This window comes from Astatotilapia calliptera, chromosome 9, assembly GCF_900246225.1.
Source record: "Astatotilapia calliptera chromosome 9, fAstCal1.2, whole genome shotgun sequence".
In the NCBI taxonomy this organism is placed as follows: Eukaryota; Metazoa; Chordata; class Actinopteri; order Cichliformes; family Cichlidae; genus Astatotilapia; species Astatotilapia calliptera.
This window is the reverse complement of record NC_039310.1, coordinates 35,813,327-35,821,026: the sequence shown is the minus strand read 5'-3', so window position 1 is coordinate 35,821,026 and position 7,700 is coordinate 35,813,327.

Below are 7,700 nucleotides of genomic sequence, written 5' to 3'. Positions count from 1 at the left end.
TTGAAGACCCTGAGACTTCTTCAATTCACACACAGTGGGGACAGTGCATTAATCTTTTAGCATTTAAAGCTTTCTATCTGTTACGTGTTGGTTATATACATGTTTCAATGAATAAAACTAGGAGAGAGAGAGAACCTTTAAGCCCATTTTAATTTTAACAACTTTTGTGTCTAAAAGGCCTGCATTTGCAGCCAGGTTTATTCGTTTTTATGTGTGAAAAAACAGTAAATCTGTGAGTAGTCAAATGCAGCACTTGCTGGTTGATAAACTGTCACAATGTTTGTATCGCTAAACCAGGCTGTTTTCCTTGCACACATATATGAAGCAGCTCAATCAGGAACTGTTTAATTAAAGAAAAATAGTAGATCATGGTCTGGCTATAAAGCTGGCCTTAGAAGAGTGGCAACATTGGTTGGAGGGAAGTGAGCACCCAGTGTTGGTCTGGACCAGCACCGCAGAGCCCGTTGAGCAATATGTGCAGGGCTGCCGCCAGGCGTGGCGGCCCATGGAACAAAATGAGCAGCTGGCCGATCGACCCAAATTAAGGCTGTTACTTGTGTCGACTGCAGCCCTATAACCATCAGACGGCATCTGAGACTCAAAGGCTTGAAAAATGAAAAACGTCTTCAAAGGCCTCGTCTCCTTGAAAGCCACAGAACTGACTGTTTGGACTTTGCAAGAGAGCATCAACCATGGGACACTGAAAGGCAGAAGAAAGTCTTATTATCTGATAAGAAAAAATGTAAACTTGATGGTCCTGATGGTTTTCAACGTTACTGGCATGACAAGCAGATCCCACCTGAGATGTTTTCTATACGCCACGGTGGAGCCATAATGGTCTGGGTGCTCTTTTGTTCGGTGGAACAATGGAGCTTCAGGAGGTGCAGGGGCATCAAATGGCCACTGGCTATGTCCAGATGTTACAGAGAGCATACCTCATGACTGAGGGCCCTCGTCTGTGTGGTAACGATTGGGTTTTTCAAAAGCACAATGCTACAGTACACAAAGGACATGGGACTTATTCCAGGAGAATAACATCACTCTTTCGGACCACCCTGCGTGTTTTCCTGATCTAAATCCAATTGAGAACATTTGAGGATGGATGGCAAGGGAAGTTTCCAAAAATGTTCCAGACAGTAGATGCTCTTCGTGCAGCTGTCTTCACCACTTGGAGAAATGTTCCCACTCACCTCATGGAAACGCTGGCATCAAGCATGATGCAACAAATGTTCGAAGTGATCAACAATAACGGTGGAGCTATTCATTACTGAGTTTGTTTGGACTTTTGATTCAGTTTTGGGGGGTTTACAGGGCTTTTGGAGGTGTGGCCCTAAACTTTTGATCAGTGGTAAAAGAGCCTGTTTCAGTTTAAGCGTTGTTTTCAATAAATTGCATGCTCAACAAATATTTTGTCTCACTCCCATTTCTTCTTGTTTCATGTTGAAGCTCTACTTGGAACCTTGTGAACATCCAACCATGCAAAATATGTTTGTTTGGTTTTTTTTGCCATCCTTCAAGTAGTCTTAAACTTTTGATGTATACATGTATAACCAATAGCTATTTGAACCTTTAAATCTTGTGATCTATATAATCTTAAATATCATTTTTTTAAATCCCAGATTTCATAACAGTTTTTATTAAACTCAAACCATGAACTTTACCCAAACTTATCAAATTAGTTTCAGTTTTCAGTCTCAAGAAGGACTTCTCATTTTAGTAAAAGTAACCACCCAAAGAGCAAGTAATTGTACAGACATAATAATGGTATTCGGAAAAACAACTGTCATTCGGTGAACATTAAATTTGGGTATTATGTATTTGTATAATGATTTCACAATTATTTAGACTATCAAACCCTCAAAGTATTTTTAAAATTTGATTATAAGGTCTGTCAGTGGTGTAGAGGAAAGACAGAAAAACGTCCAAACATCCTACTTCCTGAGAAATCTGTTAAAAAACAAAATAAAAACAAAACCTACAGCATCCTTAAAGTCTCCATTGATCTAAGTGCTCAATACAGTCTTTACTTGCAACACAGCAGCAAGAGAACTTGCTCCATTTTTGATGTATTTTACAGTGAATAATTGATATTTCCAGAACAAATATTAGCACTTATTACAAACATAAATAAACATGATCCTACAGGAAAATACAGAGAATGTGTTTTTTTCAGTGCAGACAGAACTAGAAACCTGTAGGCAGACAGATGGGAAGCACATTGTTAGAAATAATTCTGCAGATCTTCCATCCATTCCACAGCCTGCTGGTTTTCTCTACAGGGTTGTTATTATAGTGGAACTGTTATTACAGTGAAGATTGGATATCACAGGGCATGTGTACAGGAGTTAGATGTCAGAGAAAGACAGTGCAATACTCAGACATTCCTTTTCTAACAGAGCTCTGGGTTTTGTTCATGTGTGGATCTTACGTCTGATAACAAATCACCCTCTTAACAGATGATATCAGTACACAGGATGCAGGAAAAATGATATAACGCCTATTTACTGTCTCATCAAACTGAGGAAAAAGAAGAGACACCATTCCATTAGTCTGACTTTTTTTGTTTCCTGCCTTAAACTGTGACAAAATAGGAATACCATTTCCAGGAGACTTGGAGACATTTAAAAGAGACACATTCCAGTTCAATTAGATCCTCATCAGGATGGATCAAAGACAGGAAACAAGCTAATTTAAACACTCCATAGTTGACCACTCATAGCTGTAACACAGAGAAATAAAAGAAAATTCAAATGTAAATGAGAAAAAGGTCACATTAGAACAAAAAGAAAAGAAAAAAGAGCAGTTATTTATTAAATGAACATGCTCCACGGGTACACGGGTCAATAATCACATTGTTTGCATAATCAAAATGAGAAATAGCTGGATGAATTATTATTTTTGACGCAAATGTGATAAAATGGAAGATGTAAATTTTAAAAACCAGTTATTACATTTAAATTTACTACAATTAAGATTGTTTTATGCTTTGTAAACACAGATACAATGTGTTTTACAGGGACAACGGTACAGGGCCACTGAAAGATGAATGATTTGATCTTAGGAATCTCCACCACCAGTGGCGTGTCTAGAAAATTTTTGTTGGGGGGGCCAGGTAGGGGCACAGATTTGGAGAAGGGTGGCAGATGTAATTGGCAGATAATGTTAAAAACAATTCTACCAACCGTTAACCATAATTCAATAACCCTGTAAACCTAATAACCGAATGCGCTTTTAACTCTTATTAGAATGAGATTTTAACCACTACGGTGCAAAGTTTTTAGATACTGCGTTGATAAAGTACAAGAGATACAATCTGTCAGTGTTTACTCAGCATTCAAGGACAGCAATATTTGCATAGTATTTTTACTGACATGTAGTGCACATATGTTTTGGGCAAAAACATTTTTGAATATTAAAATACGAACATTTGTAACAAACAATTGACAAATTAGCCAATGCCAATGTAAAACTTTATCTGCCTGTTAAAAAAAGAAGATAATCTTCTCACAAACTGGTGTTTGATTTTGAAACAGGAAAAAAGTGGGGAAACAACTGAAAAGACTAACATTTGAATAAAACCTGAAAGCAAGTAAATACTTTCTTTGCTTCCTTATGGTAAACTTTGGTAATATTGATAAAGAACAACACTGGCTGATGATGAAATACAGTCAGCTGGCATGGTGACACTGCCAGTATTAACCTGCAGGGCTGGACTGGGACAGAAAATTGGGCATTTTGACTACAGACCGGCCCCCCAGGTATTAAAGCCATAAAGCCTTTGACTGAAAACAAACCCTGTTGTGACAGTGATGTACAGTCTTGTTGGTATATGTATGATTTCTATACATTTTACGTCAGATAAAAACTTTGTTCGCAAGATTCAGATAATTATTTAATAAAAGTGAGATATTTTAAATGAGAATAAGAAAGAAAAGTATTTCTTTGTGCCCCCCTCTCCCTGTTAATGCCCTACCTGGCCCCCTGGCAACACTTTGCTAGACCCGCCCCTGCACAGTTACCAGCTGTCAGCTACTTAGAAAAGGATCCTGGTGTTATTTGTCTCTCAGAAACAGTTCATAACTTCCCTTCAACTCATTCATGTGACCTAAAAGGTAAACCTGCTTCTCCATCACCTGCTCAGCTCTGATGATTCAGTAAGGACATCTCCTGGTTTCATCTTCATGTTTCCCTCTCACCACATATCCAAACCGACATCATGACCAGCAGCTTTACAGCTGTGGCTCCAGCAAACATCAGCTGATACTAGAAATTAATATTAAATTCTAACAGCAGCTGATCAAGCTTAAACGTGCTGCTGTTGTTTAGCGCGACATCTGCTGGTTTCCTCTTTCTGGCGCAAAGTGGGCGATAAACAAACAAGAGAGACGATCACATAAGATAAGATAAGATAAGATAACCTTTATTAGTCCCACACGTGGGAAATTTGTTTTGTCACAGCAGGAAGTGGACAGTGCAAAAGTTATGACGCAAAAATTAGAATACAATAAGAATAAATACAGTACACAGCTGTACAGAATAGAATAAAATAATATACTATATACAGTAGAATAAAATAGAATAAAAATATACAATAAGATAAAAATAGAATACGAATGCTATATACAACTGAGTAAAAATACAACGATGCCAGAAAGGATTATTGCACTTAGTGTTATTGCACATGTGTGGATGTGTGTGTTTGTTCAGTTAAAGTCCTTGTTGTGGAGTCTGACAGCAGTGGGGAGGAAAGACCTGCGAAATCTCTCCGTCCCACACCGTGGGTGCCGCAGTCTCCCACTGAAGGAGCTGCTCAGTGCTGTCACAGTCTGCTGCATGGGGTGGGAGACGTTGTCCAACAGGGATGACAGCTTAGCCGCCATTCTCCTGTCACTCACCACCTCCACTGGGTCCAGAGGGCATCCTAGAACAGAGCTGGCCCTTCGGATCACCCTGTTCAGTCTCTTCCTGTCCCCAGCAGAGATGCTGCCGCCCCAGCAGACCACACCATAAAAGATAGCAGAAGCCACCACAGAGTCATAGAAGGTCTTCAGGAGTGGGCCCTCCACCCCAAACGACCTGAGTCTCCGCAGCAGGTACAACCTGCTCTGCCCTTTCCTGTAGAGGGCGTCTGAGTTATGAGTCCAGTCCAGTCTGTTGTTCAGATGAACACCAAGGTACCTGTAGCTGTCCACAGCCTCAATGTCCATACCTTGGATGTTCAGTGGTTGCAGTGGAGAATGCTTGTGCCTGCGGAAGTCTACCACCAGCTCCTTGGTTTTACTGGCGTTGATCTGGAGGTAGTTCAGCTGGCACCAGTCCACAAAGTCTTGGGTCAGACCTCTGTACTCCTTGTCGTCCCCATCAGTGATGAGGCCGACTATTGCAGAGTCATCAGAGAACTTCTGCAGGAAGCACTGGGTGGAATTGTGGGAGAAGTCTGCAGTGTAGATGGTGAAGAGGAACGGAGCCAGAACCGTTCCCTGTGGGGCCCCCGTACTGCAGACGACCCTGTCCGACACACAGCCCTGAGTCCTCACATACTGTGGTCGGTCGGTGAGGTAGTCCAAAAATCCAGGTAGTGAGGTGATGGTCCACTCCAGAGTTCTCCAGCTTGTCCTTCAGAACCGAGGGAAGAATAGTGTTGAAGGCACTGGAGAAATCAAAGAACATGATTCTCACAGTGCTTCCAGCGGTCTCCAGGTGAGCGAGGGAACGATGTAGGAGGTGAATGACGGCATCATCCGCTCCAATGCCAGGCTGGTAGGCAAACTGAAGTGGGTCCAGTGATGAGCTTGTTAGGCGCCGAAGCTGAGCCAGGACCAACCGCTCCAGGGTCTTCATCAGCTGATCACTGATCAGTTTCATGATTGAAGTAGCAACAGGAGAGGGAGGGGGAGATAAGAGAAGAGGCAGCTGTGCAGCGTAAAGACAGAATAACTCCAGCTTTGTGTCTTTTTTTCATTGTAGCTAAAGTCCGGGACAAACTGCGTCTCTTCTCAGCTCAACACGAAACGTGTAATATTTTCTCTGAATGAGGGACCATTCCATTTTTAAGGAGCCGTTGGCAACTCTACTAACTAACCTTATGAATAAAATACAGTTCACTATCAGTAACATCATAGCAACCGAACAGTTGTATAAAAACTCCGTCAAGCTGGCTAAAACGCAGTACGAGTTATTGCAACTGACAGTAAAAAGTCAGCAACATGAAAATAAACTCCACCTAAACGTAGTTTATATCTGACCCAGATAGACTGCAGCTCATAACTTCTTACCTGAAGTTCAGTTCACCTGACACTCGGACCGGCGGCTGCCTCGGGGCTCTCCTCCTGCCTCCCCTTCCCTCATCCACCTGCTGGCCTCTGTGGAAGCTCCGCCATAGCCACCACCAAACAACTGAGTTATTTCTACACATCGACCTGCATCTGGCCAATCCACCACCTCTCATTGTTCATGCCGTTACAAAAAAATAAAAAATAAGTCACCGGGCATATGCCCGGTATGCCCGATGGCCAGTCCAGCTATGTTAACCTGCAACCAAATCTGCAGCTCCATACAGCAATGTTACAACTTAGATTATATCTTATAACTCATAACTCTTATGTTAGCTGCCCTCAGTAGCAAACTGTCTGAAATATTCCACGGCTGCAATAATTCTTTAAGTGTTATTTTTTCCTTGGGATTCTAATTTCACCGAAGTTTACTAAACTCAACAAACTTAATATTACTTACCGGGACATTTATTCTGTCCTCATTTTCACTCAGTTTCCTGCAGTGCGTCTTTCGCGCTTGGCTCTCCTACCTTTGCTAACGTGATGCACATAGCGCAGAAGCCGATGCTGCATTCACTTACACTCGGATATCTGAGCTTCACCGTGAAAACATAATCGGACATTTGATATTTGATTGAATTTTATTGTTTTGCCTTTGGTGTGGCACCTGGGGTGGCCAGTCTGGTTGGGGGGGTGGCCTGTGCCCCCCCAGGCCACCCCGCTGGACACGCCATTGTCCACCACCATCATCAAAACAGTGTTTTATCCCTTCTATAGACTTTCAGAGTTTTGAAGAACGAATGTCAAAGCACATTTAACAGCATGTAGTGATGTAGTACTTTATTAAAAACTGGCTTTCCCTTAACTTCAAATAGCTTCAAAAGCTCTTTCATTAAAAGGGACTGAAATGTTAAGGTCTTACATGAATGTAAGCGAATCAGTACTACTTAAACACTCCTACTTAAGTACAGAATGTCTGTACTTTTGCCAACTCTGCAAATAGCCAGATGAAACATTATACCTAGAGAGAATCAGGCTCATCTTGAAAACTTCAGCATTCTTTAAAAAAAATCAAACACAAACTTAAAATAAGTTTTCTGTGGGTAAATTGGCCTTAATGAGTCTGCCCTCAGCTACCAGCTGCTTCCCTATTCCATTTTCTTTCCCCCTCCTTTTTCTCATTTATCTTACATTAGTTTATCAAACAGTGAAAAAAAAAAAGATATCAGTCCAATAACTCCTTCATATCAATATCAGGATTTTCCACAAATCCTTCCCCTAACAGCATGTAAAATAAAAATGTCTAAAATAAACATTCAAACATTATTTGATTAAAAAAAAATCAGTGAGACATTTTGGTCTTTCTGTGATGAAACATTTCAGTTCATTTTCCATGCATCCACCATCTGTTCCAACTGTAGTGCTCTT